General features: G+C 35.9%; 3 non-coding genes across 3 annotated transcripts; all 3 read left to right on the top strand.

The window, feature by feature from the left end:
• The first annotated feature begins 364 nt into the window (after positions 1 to 364).
• Positions 365 to 438, top strand: TRNAF-AAA (transfer RNA phenylalanine (anticodon AAA)). The gene has a single exon. It is a non-coding gene; the product is annotated as a tRNA-Phe (tRNA).
• A 13,150-nt stretch (positions 439 to 13,588) lies between these two features.
• Positions 13,589 to 13,662, top strand: TRNAF-AAA (transfer RNA phenylalanine (anticodon AAA)). Its single transcript has one exon. It is a non-coding gene; the product is annotated as a tRNA-Phe (tRNA).
• A 6,977-nt stretch (positions 13,663 to 20,639) lies between these two features.
• Positions 20,640 to 20,713, top strand: TRNAF-AAA (transfer RNA phenylalanine (anticodon AAA)). The gene has a single exon. It is a non-coding gene; the product is annotated as a tRNA-Phe (tRNA).
• The last annotated feature ends 1,804 nt before the right edge of the window (positions 20,714 to 22,517 follow it).

Here is a 22,517-nt window from a genome sequence, read left to right on the forward strand (position 1 = left end):
TCTTATTGCAACTTTTCCTATTTCCAAATGTTTGACAAACATCTCTCCAGTTGAAAACTGATTTGAAACAGTTTCAAAATTAGTTTGGAGTAAAGAAACCACTGAAGATGATGGGATTTATACAAAGTTTAAATATAGATAAGCTATCCTAAAATTCAACTTTAAGGAAATTGAACAAAGTTAGGTCCCACCAAGATTTGAAAGCAGATTACTGGATTCAAAGTCCAAAGTGCTCACCATTACACCATGGAACCCATTATTAGAGAGTCTTCCTCTACTCAATATTGCTGATCTTTGAAATACTGAATGTTCTCCTGTTTTAGGTACATTTGGCATTTTTGTGTTTGCTGATGTTTTTATGTTTGGCCGGTTAGCTCAGTTGGTTAGAGCATGGTGCTAAAAACGCCAAGGTCATGTGTTCGATCCCCATAAGGGCCATGTGCTTTTTCTTGTTGTCCTACAAGAAATGCCAAGAAGGGATTTTATCCAGCGGCAAAGTGCATGAAGTGTGGGATGAATGCATTGGCTACAGTTAGCAGCCCTTGAAACTTGCTAGAGAACATCATAGACACATAAAAAACAGAGAATTTTTAAATCCATGTTAGGAATAAACAAAAATGTCATCCTTTGGCTGATGCAGCATTTCTCTATATGGCATACATAGAAAACTTTAAATCAAATATAGCAATATGGCAAATCTAAGAAATGCTAAGGCAAATTAATCAATCAGGACATTTATTTGGTGATTGAATCTACTATGGGGGACTAAGTTTTAAGACGAGAAGAAGAACAGACCTTTACTCTCATTAGTGCACACTGAAGAAGAAAATTCTTAAAACCAGAATATCTTAAAACCATAGCACAAGTGATGGATCACTGCATTCTTATTGCAACTTTTCCTATTTCCAAATGTTTGACAAACATCTCTCCAGTTGAAAACTGATTTGAAACAGCTTCAAAATTAGTTTGGAGTAAAAAAACCACTGAAGATGATGGGATTTATACAAAGTTTAAATATAGATAAGCTATCCTAAAATTCAACTTTAAGGAAATTGAACAAAGTTAGGTCCCACCAAGATTTGAAATCAGATTACTGGATTCAAAGTCCAAAGTGCTCACCATTACACCATGGAACCCATTATTAGAGAGTCTTCCTCTACTCAATATTGCTGATCTTTGAAATACTGAATGTTCTCCTGTTTTAGGTACATTTGGCATTTTTGTGTTTGCTGATGTTTTTATGTTTGGCCGGTTAGCTCAGTTGGTTAGAGCGTTGTGCTAATAACGCCAAGTTCATGTGTTCGATCCCCATACGGGCCATGTGCTTTTGCTTGTTGTCCTACAAGAAATGCCAAGAAGGGATTTTATCCAGCGGCAAAGTGCATGAAGTGTGGGATGAATGCATTGGCTACAGTTAGCAGCCCTTGAAACTTGCTAGAGAACATCATAGACACATACAAAACAGAGAATTTTTAAATCCATGTTAGGAATAAACAAAAATGTCATCCTTTGGCTGATGCAGCATTTCTCTATATGGCATACATAGAAAACTTTTTCTCAAATATAGCAATATGGCAAATCTAAGAAATGCTAAGGCTAATTAATCAATCAGGACATTTAATTGGTGATTGAATCTACTATGGGGGACTAAGTTTTAAGAAGAGAAGAAGAACAGACCTTTACTCTCATTAGTGCACACTGAAGAAGAAAATTCTTAAAACCAGAATATCTTAAAACCATAGCACAAGTGATGGATCACTGCATTCTTATTGCAACTTTTCCTATTTCCAAATGTTTGACAAACATCTCTCCAGTTGAAAACAGATTTGAAACAGCTTCAAAATTAGTTTGGAGTAAAAAAACCACTGAAGATGATGGGATTTATACAAAGTTTAAATATAGATAAGCTATCCTAAAATTCAACTTTAAGCAAATTGAACAAAGTTAGGTCCCACCAAGATTTGAAATCAGATTACTGGATTCAAAGTCCAAAGTGCTCACCATTACACCATGGAACCCATTGTTCGAGAGTCTTCCTCTACTCAATATTGCTGATCTTTGAAATACTGAATGTTCTCCTGTTTTAGGTACATTTGGCATTTATGAGTTTGCTGATGTTTTTATGTTTGGCCGGTTAGCTCAGTTGGTTAGAGCGTGGTGCTAATTATGCCAAGGGCATGGTTCGATCCCCATACGGGCCATGTGCTTTTTCTTGTTGTCCTACAAGAAATGCCAAGAAGGGATTTTATCCAGCGGCAAAGTGCATGAAGTGTGGGATGAATGCATTGGCTACAGTTAGCAGCCCTTGAAACTTGCTAGAGAACATCATAGACACATACAAAACAGAGAATTTTTAAATCCATGTTAGGAATAAACAAAAATGTCATCCTTTGGCTGATGCAGCATTTCTCTATATGGCATACATAGAAAACTTTTCCTCAAATATAGCAATATGGCAAATCTAAGAAATGCTAAGGCTAATTAATCAATCAGGACATTTAATTGGTGATTGAATCTACTATGGGGGACTAAGTTTTAAGATGAGAAGAAGAACAGACCTTTACTCTCATTAGTGCACACTGAAGAAGAAAATTCTTAAAACCAGAATATCTTAAAACCATAGCACAAGTGATGGATCACTGCATTCTTATTGCAACTTTTCCTATTTCCAAATGTTTGACAAACATCTCTCCAGTTGAAAACTGATTTGAAACAGTTTCAAAATTAGTTTGGAGTAAAGAAACCACTGAAGATGATGGGATTTATACAAAGTTTAAATATAGATAAGCTATCCTAAAATTCAACTTTAAGGAAATTGAACAAAGTTAGGTCCCACCAAGATTTGAAAGCAGATTACTGGATTCAAAGTCCAAAGTGCTCACCATTACACCATGGAACCCATTATTAGAGAGTCTTCCTCTACTCAATATTGCTGATCTTTGAAATACTGAATGTTCTCCTGTTTTAGGTACATTTGGCATTTATGAGTTTGCTGATGTTTTTATGTTTGGCCGGTTAGCTCAGTTGGTTAGAGCGTGGTGCTAATTATGCCAAGGTCATGGTTCGATCCCCATATGGGCCATGTGCTTTTTCTTGTTGTCCTACAAGAAATGCCAAGAAGGGATTTTATCCAGCGGCAAAGTGCATGAAGTGTGGGATGAATGCATTGGCTACAGTTAGCAGCCCTTGAAACTTGCTAGAGAACATCATAGACACATACAAAACAGAGAATTTTTAAATCCATGTTAGGAATAAACAAAAATGTCATCCTTTGGCTGATGCAGCATTTCTCTATATGGCATACATAGAAAACTTTTCCTCAAATATAGCAATATGGCAAATCTAAGAAATGCTAAGGCTAATTAATCAATCAGGACATTTAATTGGTGATTGAATCTACTATGGGGGACTAAGTTTTAAGACGAGAAGAAGAACAGACCTTTACTCTCATTAGTGCACACTGAAGAAGAAAATTCTTAAAACCAGAATATCTTAAAACCATAGCACAAGTGATGGATCACTGCATTCTTATTGCAACTTTTCCTATTTCCAAATGTTTGACAAACATCTCTCCAGTTGAAAACTGATTTGAAACAGTTTCAAAATTAGTTTGGAGTAAAGAAACCACTGAAGATGATGGGATTTATACAAAGTTTAAATATAGATAAGCTATCCTAAAATTCAACTTTAAGGAAATTGAACAAAGTTAGGTCCCACCAAGATTTGAAAGCAGATTACTGGATTCAAAGTCCAAAGTGCTCACCATTACACCATGGAACCCATTATTAGAGAGTCTTCCTCTACTCAATATTGCTGATCTTTGAAATACTGAATGTTCTCCTGTTTTAGGTACATTTGGCATTTTTGTGTTTGCTGATGTTTTTATGTTTGGCCGGTTAGCTCAGTTGGTTAGAGCATGGTGCTAATAACGCCAAGGTCATGTGTTCGATCCCCATAAGGGCCATGTGCTTTTTCTTGTTGTCCTACAAGAAATGCCAAGAAGGGATTTTATCCAGCGGCAAAGTGCATGAAGTGTGGGATGAATGCATTGGCTACAGTTAGCAGCCCTTGAAACTTGCTAGAGAACATCATAGACACATAAAAAACAGAGAATTTTTAAATCCATGTTAGGAATAAACAAAAATGTCATCCTTTGGCTGATGCAGCATTTCTCTATATGGCATACATAGAAAACTTTTTATCAAATATAGCAATATGGCAAATCTAAGAAATGCTAAGGCAAATTAATCAATCAGGACATTTATTTGGTGATTGAATCTACTATGGGGGACTAAGTTTTAAGACGAGAAGAAGAACAGACCTTTACTCTCATTAGTGCACACTGAAGAAGAAAATTCTTAAAACCAGAATATCTTAAAACCATAGCACAAGTGATGGATCACTGCATTCTTATTGCAACTTTTCCTATTTCCAAATGTTTGACAAACATCTCTCCAGTTGAAAACTGATTTGAAACAGCTTCAAAATTAGTTTGGAGTAAAAAAACCACTGAAGATGATGGGATTTATACAAAGTTTAAATATAGATAAGCTATCCTAAAATTCAACTTTAAGGAAATTGAACAAAGTTAGGTCCCACCAAGATTTGAAATCAGATTACTGGATTCAAAGTCCAAAGTGCTCACCATTACACCATGGAACCCATTATTAGAGAGTCTTCCTCTACTCAATATTGCTGATCTTTGAAATACTGAATGTTCTCCTGTTTTAGGTACATTTGGCATTTTTGTGTTTGCTGATGTTTTTATGTTTGGCCGGTTAGCTCAGTTGGTTAGAGCGTTGTGCTAATAACGCCAAGTTCATGTGTTCGATCCCCATACGGGCCATGTGCTTTTGCTTGTTGTCCTACAAGAAATGCCAAGAAGGGATTTTATCCAGCGGCAAAGTGCATGAAGTGTGGGATGAATGCATTGGCTACAGTTAGCAGCCCTTGAAACTTGCTAGAGAACATCATAGACACATACAAAACAGAGAATTTTTAAATCCATGTTAGGAATAAACAAAAATGTCATCCTTTGGCTGATGCAGCATTTCTCTATATGGCATACATAGAAAACTTTTTATCAAATATAGCAATATGGCAAATCTAAGAAATGCTAAGGCAAATTAATCAATCAGGACATTTATTTGGTGATTGAATCTACTATGGGGGACTAAGTTTTAAGACGAGAAGAAGAACAGACCTTTACTCTCATTAGTGCACACTGAAGAAGAAAATTCTTAAAACCAGAATATCTTAAAACCATAGCACAAGTGATGGATCACTGCATTCTTATTGCAACTTTTCCTATTTCCAAATGTTTGACAAACATCTCTCCAGTTGAAAACTGATTTGAAACAGTTTCAAAATTAGTTTGGAGTAAAGAAACCACTGAAGATGATGGGATTTATACAAAGTTTAAATATAGATAAGCTATCCTAAAATTCAACTTTAAGGAAATTGAACAAAGTTAGGTCCCACCAAGATTTGAAAGCAGATTACTGGATTCAAAGTCCAAAGTGCTCACCATTACACCATGGAACCCATTATTAGAGACTCTTCCTCTACTCAATATTGCTGATCTTTGAAATACTGAATTTTCTCCTGTTTTAGGTACATTTGGCATTTTTGTGTTTGCTGATGTTTTTATGTTTGGCCGGTTAGCTCAGATGGTTAGAGCATGGTGCTAAAAACACCAAGGTCATGTGTTCGATCCCCATAAGGGCCATGTGCTTTTTCTTGTTGTCCTACAAGAAATGCCAAGAAGGGATTTTATCCAGCGGCAAAGTGCATGAAGTGTGGGATGAATGCATTGGCTACAGTTAGCAGCCCTTGAAACTTGCTAGAGAACATCATAGACACATACAAAACAGAGAATTTTTAAATCCATGTTAGGAATAAACAAAAATGTCATCCTTTGGCTGATGCAGCATTTCTCTATATGGCATACATAGAAAACTTTTTCTCAAATATAGCAATATGGCAAATCTAAGAAATGCTAAGGCTAATTAATCAATCAGGACATTTAATTGGTGATTGAATCTACTATGGGGGACTAAGTTTTAAGAAGAGAAGAAGAACAGACCTTTACTCTCATTAGTGCACACTGAAGAAGAAAATTCTTAAAACCAGAATATCTTAAAACCATAGCACAAGTGATGGATCACTGCATTCTTATTGCAACTTTTCCTATTTCCAAATGTTTGACAAACATCTCTCCAGTTGAAAACAGATTTGAAACAGCTTCAAAATTAGTTTGGAGTAAAAAAACCACTGAAGATGATGGGATTTATACAAAGTTTAAATATAGATAAGCTATCCTAAAATTCAACTTTAAGCAAATTGAACAAAGTTAGGTCCCACCAAGATTTGAAATCAGATTACTGGAGTCAAAGTCCAAAGTGCTCACCATTACACCATGGAACCCATTGTTCGAGAGTCTTCCTCTACTCAATATTGCTGATCTTTGAAATACTGAATGTTCTCCTGTTTTAGGTACATTTGGCATTTATGAGTTTGCTGATGTTTTTATGTTTGGCCGGTTAGCTCAGTTGGTTAGAGCGTGGTGCTAATTATGCCAAGGTCATGGTTCGATCCCCATATGGGCCATGTGCTTTTTCTTGTTGTCCTACAAGAAATGCCAAGAAGGGATTTTATCCAGCGGCAAAGTGCATGAAGTGTGGGATGAATGCATTGGCTACAGTTAGCAGCCCTTGAAACTTGCTAGAGAACATCATAGACACATACAAAACAGAGAATTTTTAAATCCATGTTAGGAATAAACAAAAATGTCATCCTTTGGCTGATGCAGCATTTCTCTATATGGCATACATAGAAAACTTTTCCTCAAATATAGCAATATGGCAAATCTAAGAAATGCTAAGGCTAATTAATCAATCAGGACATTTAATTGGTGATTGAATCTACTATGGGGGACTAAGTTTTAAGACGAGAAGAAGAACAGACCTTTACTCTCATTAGTGCACAGTGAAGAAGAAAATTCTTAAAACCAGAATATCTTAAAACCATAGCACAAGTGATGGATCACTGCATTCTTATTGCAACTTTTCCTATTTCCAAATGTTTGACAAACATCTCTCCAGTTGAAAACTGATTTGAAACAGTTTCAAAATTAGTTTGGAGTAAAGAAACCACTGAAGATGATGGGATTTATACAAAGTTTAAATATAGATAAGCTATCCTAAAATTCAACTTTAAGGAAATTGAACAAAGTTAGGTCCCACCAAGATTTGAAAGCAGATTACTGGATTCAAAGTCCAAAGTGCTCACCATTACACCATGGAACCCATTATTAGAGAGTCTTCCTCTACTCAATATTGCTGATCTTTGAAATACTGAATGTTCTCCTGTTTTAGGTACATTTGGCATTTATGAGTTTGCTGATGTTTTTATGTTTGGCCGGTTAGCTCAGTTGGTTAGAGCGTGGTGCTAATTATGCCAAGGTCATGGTTCGATCCCCATATGGGCCATGTGCTTTTTCTTGTTGTCCTACAAGAAATGCCAAGAAGGGATTTTATCCAGCGGCAAAGTGCATGAAGTGTGGGATGAATGCATTGGCTACAGTTAGCAGCCCTTGAAACTTGCTAGAGAACATCATAGACACATACAAAACAGAGAATTTTTAAATCCATGTTAGGAATAAACAAAAATGTCATCCTTTGGCTGATGCAGCATTTCTCTATATGGCATACATAGAAAACTTTTCCTCAAATATAGCAATATGGCAAATCTAAGAAATGCTAAGGCTAATTAATCAATCAGGACATTTAATTGGTGATTGAATCTACTATGGGGGACTAAGTTTTAAGACGAGAAGAAGAACAGACCTTTACTCTCATTAGTGCACACTGAAGAAGAAAATTCTTAAAACCAGAATATCTTAAAACCATAGCACAAGTGATGGATCACTGCATTCTTATTGCAACTTTTCCTATTTCCAAATGTTTGACAAACATCTCTCCAGTTGAAAACTGATTTGAAACAGTTTCAAAATTAGTTTGGAGTAAAGAAACCACTGAAGATGATGGGATTTATACAAAGTTTAAATATAGATAAGCTATCCTAAAATTCAACTTTAAGGAAATTGAACAAAGTTAGGTCCCACCAAGATTTGAAAGCAGATTACTGGATTCAAAGTCCAAAGTGCTCACCATTACACCATGGAACCCATTATTAGAGAGTCTTCCTCTACTCAATATTGCTGATCTTTGAAATACTGAATGTTCTCCTGTTTTAGGTACATTTGGCATTTTTGTGTTTGCTGATGTTTTTATGTTTGGCCGGTTAGCTCAGTTGGTTAGAGCATGGTGCTAATAACGCCAAGGTCATGTGTTCGATCCCCATAAGGGCCATGTGCTTTTTCTTGTTGTCCTACAAGAAATGCCAAGAAGGGATTTTATCCAGCGGCAAAGTGCATGAAGTGTGGGATGAATGCATTGGCTACAGTTAGCAGCCCTTGAAACTTGCTAGAGAACATCATAGACACATAAAAAACAGAGAATTTTTAAATCCATGTTAGGAATAAACAAAAATGTCATCCTTTGGCTGATGCAGCATTTCTCTATATGGCATACATAGAAAACTTTTTATCAAATATAGCAATATGGCAAATCTAAGAAATGCTAAGGCAAATTAATCAATCAGGACATTTATTTGGTGATTGAATCTACTATGGGGGACTAAGTTTTAAGACGAGAAGAAGAACAGACCTTTACTCTCATTAGTGCACACTGAAGAAGAAAATTCTTAAAACCAGAATATCTTAAAACCATAGCACAAGTGATGGATCACTGCATTCTTATTGCAACTTTTCCTATTTCCAAATGTTTGACAAACATCTCTCCAGTTGAAAACTGATTTGAAACAGTTTCAAAATTAGTTTGGAGTAAAGAAACCACTGAAGATGATGGGATTTATACAAAGTTTAAATATAGATAAGCTATCCTAAAATTCAACTTTAAGGAAATTGAACAAAGTTAGGTCCCACCAAGATTTGAAAGCAGATTACTGGATTCAAAGTCCAAAGTGCTCACCATTACACCATGGAACCCATTATTAGAGACTCTTCCTCTACTCAATATTGCTGATCTTTGAAATACTGAATTTTCTCCTGTTTTAGGTACATTTGGCATTTTTGTGTTTGCTGATGTTTTTATGTTTGGCCGGTTAGCTCAGTTGGTTAGAGCATGGTGCTAATAACGCCAAGGTCATGTGTTCGATCCCCATAAGGGCCATGTGCTTTTTCTTGTTGTCCTACAAGAAATGCCAAGAAGGGATTTTATCCAGCGGCAAAGTGCATGAAGTGTGGGATGAATGCATTGGCTACAGTTAGCAGCCCTTGAAACTTGCTAGAGAACATCATAGACACATACAAAACAGAGAATTTTTAAATCCATGTTAGGAATAAACAAAAATGTCATCCTTTGGCTGATGCAGCATTTCTCTATATGGCATACATAGAAAACTTTTTCTCAAATATAGCAATATGGCAAATCTAAGAAATGCTAAGGCTAATTAATCAATCAGGACATTTAATTGGTGATTGAATCTACTATGGGGGACTAAGTTTTAAGAAGAGAAGAAGAACAGACCTTTACTCTCATTAGTGCACACTGAAGAAGAAAATTCTTAAAACCAGAATATCTTAAAACCATAGCACAAGTGATGGATCACTGCATTCTTATTGCAACTTTTCCTATTTCCAAATGTTTGACAAACATCTCTCCAGTTGAAAACTGATTTGAAACAGTTTCAAAATTAGTTTGGAGTAAAGAAACCACTGAAGATGATGGGATTTATACAAAGTTTAAATATAGATAAGCTATCCTAAAATTCAACTTTAAGGAAATTGAACAAAGTTAGGTCCCACCAAGATTTGAAAGCAGATTACTGGATTCAAAGTCCAAAGTGCTCACCATTACACCATGGAACCCATTATTAGAGAGTCTTCCTCTACTCAATATTGCTGATCTTTGAAATACTGAATGTTCTCCTGTTTTAGGTACATTTGGCATTTATGAGTTTGCTGATGTTTTTATGTTTGGCCGGTTAGCTCAGTTGGTTAGAGCGTGGTGCTAATTATGCCAAGGTCATGGTTCGATCCCCATATGGGCCATGTGCTTTTTCTTGTTGTCCTACAAGAAATGCCAAGAAGGGATTTTATCCAGCGGCAAAGTGCATGAAGTGTGGGATGAATGCATTGGCTACAGTTAGCAGCCCTTGAAACTTGCTAGAGAACATCATAGACACATACAAAACAGAGAATTTTTAAATCCATGTTAGGAATAAACAAAAATGTCATCCTTTGGCTGATGCAGCATTTCTCTATATGGCATACATAGAAAACTTTTCCTCAAATATAGCAATATGGCAAATCTAAGAAATGCTAAGGCTAATTAATCAATCAGGACATTTAATTGGTGATTGAATCTACTATGGGGGACTAAGTTTTAAGACGAGAAGAAGAACAGACCTTTACTCTCATTAGTGCACAGTGAAGAAGAAAATTCTTAAAACCAGAATATCTTAAAACCATAGCACAAGTGATGGATCACTGCATTCTTATTGCAACTTTTCCTATTTCCAAATGTTTGACAAACATCTCTCCAGTTGAAAACTGATTTGAAACAGTTTCAAAATTAGTTTGGAGTAAAGAAACCACTGAAGATGATGGGATTTATACAAAGTTTAAATATAGATAAGCTATCCTAAAATTCAACTTTAAGGAAATTGAACAAAGTTAGGTCCCACCAAGATTTGAAAGCAGATTACTGGATTCAAAGTCCAAAGTGCTCACCATTACACCATGGAACCCATTATTAGAGAGTCTTCCTCTACTCAATATTGCTGATCTTTGAAATACTGAATGTTCTCCTGTTTTAGGTACATTTGGCATTTATGAGTTTGCTGATGTTTTTATGTTTGGCCGGTTAGCTCAGTTGGTTAGAGCGTGGTGCTAATTATGCCAAGGTCATGGTTCGATCCCCATATGGGCCATGTGCTTTTTCTTGTTGTCCTACAAGAAATGCCAAGAAGGGATTTTATCCAGCGGCAAAGTGCATGAAGTGTGGGATGAATGCATTGGCTACAGTTAGCAGCCCTTGAAACTTGCTAGAGAACATCATAGACACATACAAAACAGAGAATTTTTAAATCCATGTTAGGAATAAACAAAAATGTCATCCTTTGGCTGATGCAGCATTTCTCTATATGGCATACATAGAAAACTTTTCCTCAAATATAGCAATATGGCAAATCTAAGAAATGCTAAGGCTAATTAATCAATCAGGACATTTAATTGGTGATTGAATCTACTATGGGGGACTAAGTTTTAAGACGAGAAGAAGAACAGACCTTTACTCTCATTAGTGCACACTGAAGAAGAAAATTCTTAAAACCAGAATATCTTAAAACCATAGCACAAGTGATGGATCACTGCATTCTTATTGCAACTTTTCCTATTTCCAAATGTTTGACAAACATCTCTCCAGTTGAAAACTGATTTGAAACAGTTTCAAAATTAGTTTGGAGTAAAGAAACCACTGAAGATGATGGGATTTATACAAAGTTTAAATATAGATAAGCTATCCTAAAATTCAACTTTAAGGAAATTGAACAAAGTTAGGTCCCACCAAGATTTGAAAGCAGATTACTGGATTCAAAGTCCAAAGTGCTCACCATTACACCATGGAACCCATTATTAGAGAGTCTTCCTCTACTCAATATTGCTGATCTTTGAAATACTGAATGTTCTCCTGTTTTAGGTACATTTGGCATTTTTGTGTTTGCTGATGTTTTTATGTTTGGCCGGTTAGCTCAGTTGGTTAGAGCATGGTGCTAATAACGCCAAGGTCATGTGTTCGATCCCCATAAGGGCCATGTGCTTTTTCTTGTTGTCCTACAAGAAATGCCAAGAAGGGATTTTATCCAGCGGCAAAGTGCATGAAGTGTGGGATGAATGCATTGGCTACAGTTAGCAGCCCTTGAAACTTGCTAGAGAACATCATAGACACATAAAAAACAGAGAATTTTTAAATCCATGTTAGGAATAAACAAAAATGTCATCCTTTGGCTGATGCAGCATTTCTCTATATGGCATACATAGAAAACTTTTTATCAAATATAGCAATATGGCAAATCTAAGAAATGCTAAGGCAAATTAATCAATCAGGACATTTATTTGGTGATTGAATCTACTATGGGGGACTAAGTTTTAAGACGAGAAGAAGAACAGACCTTTACTCTCATTAGTGCACACTGAAGAAGAAAATTCTTAAAACCAGAATATCTTAAAACCATAGCACAAGTGATGGATCACTGCATTCTTATTGCAACTTTTCCTATTTCCAAATGTTTGACAAACATCTCTCCAGTTGAAAACTGATTTGAAACAGTTTCAAAATTAGTTTGGAGTAAAGAAACCACTGAAGATGATGGGATTTATACAAAGTTTAAATATAGATAAGCTATCCTAAAATTCAACTTTAAGGAAATTGAACAAAGTTAGGTCCCACCAAGATTTGAAAGCAGATTACTGGATTCAAAGTCCAAAGTGCTCACCATTACACCATGGAACCCATTATTAGAGACTCTTCCTCTACTCAATATTGCTGATCTTTGAAATACTGAATTTTCTCCTGTTTTAGGTACATTTGGCATTTTTGTGTTTGCTGATGTTTTTATGTTTGGCCGGTTAGCTCAGTTGGTTAGAGCATGGTGCTAATAACGCCAAGGTCATGTGTTCGATCCCCATAAGGGCCATGTGCTTTTTCTTGTTGTCCTACAAGAAATGCCAAGAAGGGATTTTATCCAGCGGCAAAGTGCATGAAGTGTGGGATGAATGCATTGGCTACAGTTAGCAGCCCTTGAAACTTGCTAGAGAACATCATAGACACATAAAAAACAGAGAATTTTTAAATCCATGTTAGGAATAAACAAAAATGTCATCCTTTGGCTGATGCAGCATTTCTCTATATGGCATACATAGAAAACTTTTTATCAAATATAGCAATATGGCAAATCTAAGAAATGCTAAGGCAAATTAATCAATCAGGACATTTATTTGGTGATTGAATCTACTATGGGGGACTAAGTTTTAAGACGAGAAGAAGAACAGACCTTTACTCTCATTAGTGCACACTGAAGAAGAAAATTCTTAAAACCAGAATATCTTAAAACCATAGCACAAGTGATGGATCACTGCATTCTTATTGCAACTTTTCCTATTTCCAAATGTTTGACAAACATCTCTCCAGTTGAAAACTGATTTGAAACAGTTTCAAAATTAGTTTGGAGTAAAGAAACCACTGAAGATGATGGGATTTATACAAAGTTTAAATATAGATAAGCTATCCTAAAATTCAACTTTAAGGAAATTGAACAAAGTTAGGTCCCACCAAGATTTGAAAGCAGATTACTGGATTCAAAGTCCAAAGTGCTCACCATTACACCATGGAACCCATTATTAGAGACTCTTCCTCTACTCAATATTGCTGATCTTTGAAATACTGAATTTTCTCCTGTTTTAGGTACATTTGGCATTTTTGTGTTTGCTGATGTTTTTATGTTTGGCCGGTTAGCTCAGTTGGTTAGAGCATGGTGCTAAAAACACCAAGGTCATGTGTTCGATCCCCATAAGGGCCATGTGCTTTTTCTTGTTGTCCTACAAGAAATGCCAAGAAGGGATTTTATCCAGCGGCAAAGTGCATGAAGTGTGGGATGAATGCATTGGCTACAGTTAGCAGCCCTTGAAACTTGCTAGAGAACATCATAGACACATACAAAACAGAGAATTTTTAAATCCATGTTAGGAATAAACAAAAATGTCATCCTTTGGCTGATGCAGCATTTCTCTATATGGCATACATAGAAAACTTTTTCTCAAATATAGCAATATGGCAAATCTAAGAAATGCTAAGGCTAATTAATCAATCAGGACATTTAATTGGTGATTGAATCTACTATGGGGGACTAAGTTTTAAGAAGAGAAGAAGAACAGACCTTTACTCTCATTAGTGCACACTGAAGAAGAAAATTCTTAAAACCAGAATATCTTAAAACCATAGCACAAGTGATGGATCACTGCATTCTTATTGCAACTTTTCCTATTTCCAAATGTTTGACAAACATCTCTCCAGTTGAAAACTGATTTGAAACAGTTTCAAAATTAGTTTGGAGTAAAGAAACCACTGAAGATGATGGGATTTATACAAAGTTTAAATATAGATAAGCTATCCTAAAATTCAACTTTAAGGAAATTGAACAAAGTTAGGTCCCACCAAGATTTGAAAGCAGATTACTGGATTCAAAGTCCAAAGTGCTCACCATTACACCATGGAACCCATTATTAGAGAGTCTTCCTCTACTCAATATTGCTGATCTTTGAAATACTGAATGTTCTCCTGTTTTAGGTACATTTGGCATTTATGAGTTTGCTGATGTTTTTATGTTTGGCCGGTTAGCTCAGTTGGTTAGAGCGTGGTGCTAATTATGCCAAGGTCATGGTTCGATCCCCATATGGGCCATGTGCTTTTTCTTGTTGTCCTACAAGAAATGCCAAGAAGGGATTTTATCCAGCGGCAAAGTGCATGAAGTGTGGGATGAATGCATTGGCTACAGTTAGCAGCCCTTGAAACTTGCTAGAGAACATCATAGACACATACAAAACAGAGAATTTTTAAATCCATGTTAGGAATAAACAAAAATGTCATCCTTTGGCTGATGCAGCATTTCTCTATATGGCATACATAGAAAACTTTTCCTCAAATATAGCAATATGGCAAATCTAAGAAATGCTAAGGCTAATTAATCAATCAGGACATTTAATTGGTGATTGAATCTACTATGGGGGACTAAGTTTTAAGACGAGAAGAAGAACAGACCTTTACTCTCATTAGTGCACACTGAAGAAGAAAATTCTTAAAACCAGAATATCTTAAAACCATAGCACAAGTGATGGATCACTGCATTCTTATTGCAACTTTTCCTATTTCCAAATGTTTGACAAACATCTCTCCAGTTGAAAACTGATTTGAAACAGTTTCAAAATTAGTTTGGAGTAAAGAAACCACTGAAGATGATGGGATTTATACAAAGTTTAAATATAGATAAGCTATCCTAAAATTCAACTTTAAGGAAATTGAACAAAGTTAGGTCCCACCAAGATTTGAAAGCAGATTACTGGATTCAAAGTCCAAAGTGCTCACCATTACACCATGGAACCCATTATTAGAGAGTCTTCCTCTACTCAATATTGCTGATCTTTGAAATACTGAATGTTCTCCTGTTTTAGGTACATTTGGCATTTATGAGTTTGCTAATGTTTTTATGTTTGGCCGGTTAGCTCAGTTGGTTAGAGCGTGGTGCTAATTATGCCAAGGTCATGGTTCGATCCCCATATGGGCCATGTGCTTTTTCTTGTTGTCCTACAAGAAATGCCAAGAAGGGATTTTATCCAGCGGCAAAGTGCATGAAGTGTGGGATGAATGCATTGGCTACAGTTAGCAGCCCTTGAAACTTGCTAGAGAACATCATAGACACATACAAAACAGAGAATTTTTAAATCCATGTTAGGAATAAACAAAAATGTCATCCTTTGGCTGATGCAGCATTTCTCTATATGGCATACATAGAAAACTTTTTCTCAAATATAGCAATATGGCAAATCTAAGAAATGCTAAGGCTAATTAATCAATCAGGACATTTAATTGGTGATTGAATCTACTATGGGGGACTAAGTTTTAAGAAGAGAAGAAGAACAGACCTTTACTCTCATTAGTGCACACTGAAGAAGAAAATTCTTAAAACCAGAATATCTTAAAACCATAGCACAAGTGATGGATCACTGCATTCTTATTGCAACTTTTCCTATTTCCAAATGTTTGACAAACATCTCTCCAGTTGAAAACAGATTTGAAACAGCTTCAAAATTAGTTTGGAGTAAAAAAACCACTGAAGATGATGGGATTTATACAAAGTTTAAATATAGATAAGCTATCCTAAAATTCAACTTTAAGCAAATTGAACAAAGTTAGGTCCCACCAAGATTTGAAATCAGATTACTGGAGTCAAAGTCCAAAGTGCTCACCATTACACCATGGAACCCATTGTTCGAGAGTCTTCCTCTACTCAATATTGCTGATCTTTGAAATACTGAATGTTCTCCTGTTTTAGGTACATTTGGCATTTATGAGTTTGCTGATGTTTTTATGTTTGGCCGGTTAGCTCAGTTGGTTAGAGCGTGGTGCTAATTATGCCAAGGTCATGGTTCGATCCCCATATGGGCCATGTGCTTTTTCTTGTTGTCCTACAAGAAATGCCAAGAAGGGATTTTATCCAGCGGCAAAGTGCATGAAGTGTGGGATGAATGCATTGGCTACAGTTAGCAGCCCTTGAAACTTGCTAGAGAACATCATAGACACATACAAAACAGAGAATTTTTAAATCCATGTTAGGAATAAACAAAAATGTCATCCTTTGGCTGATGCAGCATTTCTCTATATGGCATACATAGAAAACTTTTCCTCAAATATAGCAATATGGCAAATCTAAGAAATGCTAAGGCTAATTAATCAATCAGGACATTTAATTGGTGATTGAATCTACTATGGGGGACTAAGTTTTAAGACGAGAAGAAGAACAGACCTTTACTCTCATTAGTGCACAGTGAAGAAGAAAATTCTTAAAACCAGAATATCTTAAAACCATAGCACAAGTGATGGATCACTGCATTCTTATTGCAACTTTTCCTATTTCCAAATGTTTGACAAACATCTCTCCAGTTGAAAACTGATTTGAAACAGTTTCAAAATTAGTTTGGAGTAAAGAAACCACTGAAGATGATGGGATTTATACAAAGTTTAAATATAGATAAGCTATCCTAAAATTCAACTTTAAGGAAATTGAACAAAGTTAGGTCCCACCAAGATTTGAAAGCAGATTACTGGATTCAAAGTCCAAAGTGCTCACCATTACACCATGGAACCCATTATTAGAGAGTCTTCCTCTACTCAATATTGCTGATCTTTGAAATACTGAATGTTCTCCTGTTTTAGGTACATTTGGCATTTATGAGTTTGCTGATGTTTTTATGTTTGGCCGGTTAGCTCAGTTGGTTAGAGCGTGGTGCTAATTATGCCAAGGTCATGGTTCGATCCCCATATGGGCCATGTGCTTTTTCTTGTTGTCCTACAAGAAATGCCAAGAAGGGATTTTATCCAGCGGCAAAGTGCATGAAGTGTGGGATGAATGCATTGGCTACAGTTAGCAGCCCTTGAAACTTGCTAGAGAACATCATAGACACATAAAAAACAGAGAATTTTTAAATCCATGTTAGGAATAAACAAAAATGTCATCCTTTGGCTGATGCAGCATTTCTCTATATGGCATACATAGAAAACTTTTCCTCAAATATAGCAATATGGCAAATCTAAGAAATGCTAAGGCTAATTAATCAATCAGGACATTTAATTGGTGATTGAATCTACTATGGGGGACTAAGTTTTAAGACGAGAAGAAGAACAGACCTTTACTCTCATTAGTGCACACTGAAGAAGAAAATTCTTAAAACCAGAATATCTTAAAACCATAGCACAAGTGATGGATCACTGCATTCTTATTGCAACTTTTCCTATTTCCAAATGTTTGACAAACATCTCTCCAGTTGAAAACTGATTTGAAACAGTTTCAAAATTAGTTTGGAGTAAAGAAACCACTGAAGATGATGGGATTTATACAAAGTTTAAATATAGATAAGCTATCCTAAAATTCAACTTTAAGGAAATTGAACAAAGTTAGGTCCCACCAAGATTTGAAAGCAGATTACTGGATTCAAAGTCCAAAGTGCTCACCATTACACCATGGAACCCATTATTAGAGAGTCTTCCTCTACTCAATATTGCTGATCTTTGAAATACTGAATGTTCTCCTGTTTTAGGTACATTTGGCATTTATGAGTTTGCTGATGTTTTTATGTTTGGCCGGTTAGCTCAGTTGGTTAGAGCGTGGTGCTAATTATGCCAAGGTCATGGTTCGATCCCCATATGGGCCATGTGCTTTTTCTTGTTGTCCTACAAGAAATGCCAAGAAGGGATTTTATCCAGCGGCAAAGTGCATGAAGTGTGGGATGAATGCATTGGCTACAGTTAGCAGCCCTTGAAACTTGCTAGAGAACATCATAGACACATACAAAACAGAGAATTTTTAAATCCATGTTAGGAATAAACAAAAATGTCATCCTTTGGCTGATGCAGCATTTCTCTATATGGCATACATAGAAAACTTTTCCTCAAATATAGCAATATGGCAAATCTAAGAAATGCTAAGGCTAATTAATCAATCAGGACATTTAATTGGTGATTGAATCTACTATGGGGGACTAAGTTTTAAGACGAGAAGAAGAACAGACCTTTACTCTCATTAGTGCACACTGAAGAAGAAAATTCTTAAAACCAGAATATCTTAAAACCATAGCACAAGTGATGGATCACTGCATTCTTATTGCAACTTTTCCTATTTCCAAATGTTTGACAAACATCTCTCCAGTTGAAAACTGATTTGAAACAGTTTCAAAATTAGTTTGGAGTAAAGAAACCACTGAAGATGATGGGATTTATACAAAGTTTAAATATAGATAAGCTATCCTAAAATTCAACTTTAAGGAAATTGAACAAAGTTAGGTCCCACCAAGATTTGAAAGCAGATTACTAGATTCAAAGTCCAAAGTGCTCACCATTACACCATGGAACCCATTATTAGAGAGTCTTCCTCTACTCAATATTGCTGATCTTTGAAATACTGAATGTTCTCCTGTTTTAGGTACATTTGGCATTTTTGTGTTTGCTGATGTTTTTATGTTTGGCCGGTTAGCTCAGTTGGTTAGAGCATGGTGCTAATAACGCCAAGGTCATGTGTTCGATCCCCATAAGGGCCATGTGCTTTTTCTTGTTGTCCTACAAGAAATGCCAAGAAGGGATTTTATCCAGCGGCAAAGTGCATGAAGTGTGGGATGAATGCATTGGCTACAGTTAGCAGCCCTTGAAACTTGCTAGAGAACATCATAGACACATAAAAAACAGAGAATTTTTAAATCCATGTTAGGAATAAACAAAAATGTCATCCTTTGGCTGATGCAGCATTTCTCTATATGGCATACATAGAAAACTTTTTATCAAATATAGCAATATGGCAAATCTAAGAAATGCTAAGGCAAATTAATCAATCAGGACATTTATTTGGTGATTGAATCTACTATGGGGGACTAAGTTTTAAGACGAGAAGAAGAACAGACCTTTACTCTCATTAGTGCACACTGAAGAAGAAAATTCTTAAAACCAGAATATCTTAAAACCATAGCACAAGTGATGGATCACTGCATTCTTATTGCAACTTTTCCTATTTCCAAATGTTTGACAAACATCTCTCCAGTTGAAAACTGATTTGAAACAGCTTCAAAATTAGTTTGGAGTAAAAAAACCACTGAAGATGATGGGATTTATACAAAGTTTAAATATAGATAAGCTATCCTAAAATTCAACTTTAAGGAAATTGAACAAAGTTTGGTCCCACCAAGATTTGAAATCAGATTACTGGATTCAAAGTCCAAAGTGCTCACCATTACACCATGGAACCCATTATTAGAGAGTCTTCCTCTACTCAATATTGCTGATCTTTGAAATACTGAATGTTCTCCTGTTTTAGGTACATTTGGCATTTTTGTGTTTGCTGATGTTTTTATGTTTGGCCGGTTAGCTCAGTTGGTTAGAGCGTTGTGCTAATAACGCCAAGTTCATGTGTTCGATCCCCATACGGGCCATGTGCTTTTGCTTGTTGTCCTACAAGAAATGCCAAGAAGGGATTTTATCCAGCGGCAAAGTGCATGAAGTGTGGGATGAATGCATTGGCTACAGTTAGCAGCCCTTGAAACTTGCTAGAGAACATCATAGACACATACAAAACAGAGAATTTTTAAATCCATGTTAGGAATAAACAAAAATGTCATCCTTTGGCTGATGCAGCATTTCTCTATATGGCATACATAGAAAACTTTTTATCAAATATAGCAATATGGCAAATCTAAGAAATGCTAAGGCAAATTAATCAATCAGGACATTTATTTGGTGATTGAATCTACTATGGGGGACTAAGTTTTAAGACGAGAAGAAGAACAGACCTTTACTCTCATTAGTGCACACTGAAGAAGAAAATTCTTAAAACCAGAATATCTTAAAACCATAGCACAAGTGATGGATCACTGCATTCTTATTGCAACTTTTCCTATTTCCAAATGTTTGACAAACATCTCTCCAGTTGAAAACTGATTTGAAACAGTTTCAAAATTAGTTTGGAGTAAAGAAACCACTTAAGATGATGGGATTTATACAAAGTTTAAATATAGATAAGCTATCCTAAAATTCAACTTTAAGGAAATTGAACAAAGTTAGGTCCCACCAAGATTTGAAAGCAGATTACTGGATTCAAAGTCCAAAGTGCTCACCATTACACCATGGAACCCATTATTAGAGAGTCTTCCTCTACTCAATATTGCTGATCTTTGAAATACTGAATGTTCTCCTGTTTTAGGTACATTTGGCATTTTTGTGTTTGCTGATGTTTTTATGTTTGGCCGGTTAGCTCAGTTGGTTAGAGCATGGTGCTAAAAACGCCAAGGTCATGTGTTCGATCCCCATAAGGGCCATGTGCTTTTTCTTGTTGTCCTACAAGAAATGCCAAGAAGGGATTTTATCCAGCGGCAAAGTGCATGAAGTGTGGGATGAATGCATTGGCTACAGTTAGCAGCCCTTGAAACTTGCTAGAGAACATCATAGACACATAAAAAACAGAGAATTTTTAAATCCATGTTAGGAATAAACAAAAATGTCATCCTTTGGCTGATGCAGCATTTCTCTATATGGCATACATAGAAAACTTTTTATCAAATATAGCAATATGGCAAATCTAAGAAATGCTAAGGCAAATTAATCAATCAGGACATTTATTTGGTGATTGAATCTACTATGGGGGACTAAGTTTTAAGACGAGAAGAAGAACAGACCTTTACTCTCATTAGTGCACACTGAAGAAGAAAATTCTTAAAACCAGAATATCTTAAAACCATAGCACAAGTGATGGATCACTGCATTCTTATTGCAACTTTTCCTATTTCCAAATGTTTGACAAACATCTCTCCAGTTGAAAACTGATTTGAAACAGCTTCAAAATTAGTTTGGAGTAAAAAAACCACTGAAGATGATGGGATTTATACAAAGTTTAAATATAGATAAGCTATCCTAAAATTCAACTTTAAGGAAATTGAACAAAGTTAGGTCCCACCAAGATTTGAAATCAGATTACTGGATTCAAAGTCCAAAGTGCTCACCATTACACCATGGAACCCATTATTAGAGAGTCTTCCTCTACTCAATATTGCTGATCTTTGAAATACTGAATGTTCTCCTGTTTTAGGTACATTTGGCATTTTTGTGTTTGCTGATGTTTTTATGTTTGGCCGGTTAGCTCAGTTGGTTAGAGCGTTGTGCTAATAACGCCAAGTTCATGTGTTCGATCCCCATACGGGCCATGTGCTTTTGCTTGTTGTCCTACAAGAAATGCCAAGAAGGGATTTTATCCAGCGGCAAAGTGCATGAAGTGTGGGATGAATGCATTGGCTACAGTTAGCAGCCCTTGAAACTTGCTAGAGAACATCATAGACACATACAAAACAGAGAATTTTTAAATCCATGTTAGGAATAAACAAAAATGTCATCCTTTGGCTGATGCAGCATTTCTCTATATGGCATACATAGAAAACTTTTTCTCAAATATAGCAATATGGCAAATCTAAGAAATGCTAAGGCTAATTAATCAATCAGGACATTTAATTGGTGATTGAATCTACTATGGGGGACTAAGTTTTAAGAAGAGAAGAAGAACAGACCTTTACTCTCATTAGTGCACACTGAAGAAGAAAATTCTTAAAACCAGAATATCTTAAAACCATAGCACAAGTGATGGATCACTGCATTCTTATTGCAACTTTTCCTATTTCCAAATGTTTGACAAACATCTCTCCAGTTGAAAACAGATTTGAAACAGCTTCAAAATTAGTTTGGAGTAAAAAAACCACTGAAGATGATGGGATTTATACAAAGTTTAAATATAGATAAGCTATCCTAAAATTCAACTTTAAGCAAATTGAACAAAGTTAGGTCCCACCAAGATTTGAAATCAGATTACTGGATTCAAAGTCCAAAGTGCTCACCATTACACCATGTTCGAGAGTCTTCCTCTACTCAATATTGCTGATCTTTGAAATACTGAATGTTCTCCTGTTTTAGGTACATTTGGCATTTATGAGTTTGCTGATGTTTTTATGTTTGGCCGGTTAGCTCAGTTGGTTAGAGCGTGGTGCTAATTATGCCAAGGTCATGGTTCGATCCCCATACGGGCCATGTGCTTTTTCTTGTTGTCCTACAAGAAATGCCAAGAAGGGATTTTATCCA

Source organism: Taudactylus pleione, unplaced genomic scaffold, assembly GCF_031769625.1.
Source record: "Taudactylus pleione unplaced genomic scaffold, aTauple2 ptg000085l, whole genome shotgun sequence".
Lineage (NCBI taxonomy): Eukaryota > Metazoa > Chordata > Amphibia > Anura > Myobatrachidae > Taudactylus > Taudactylus pleione.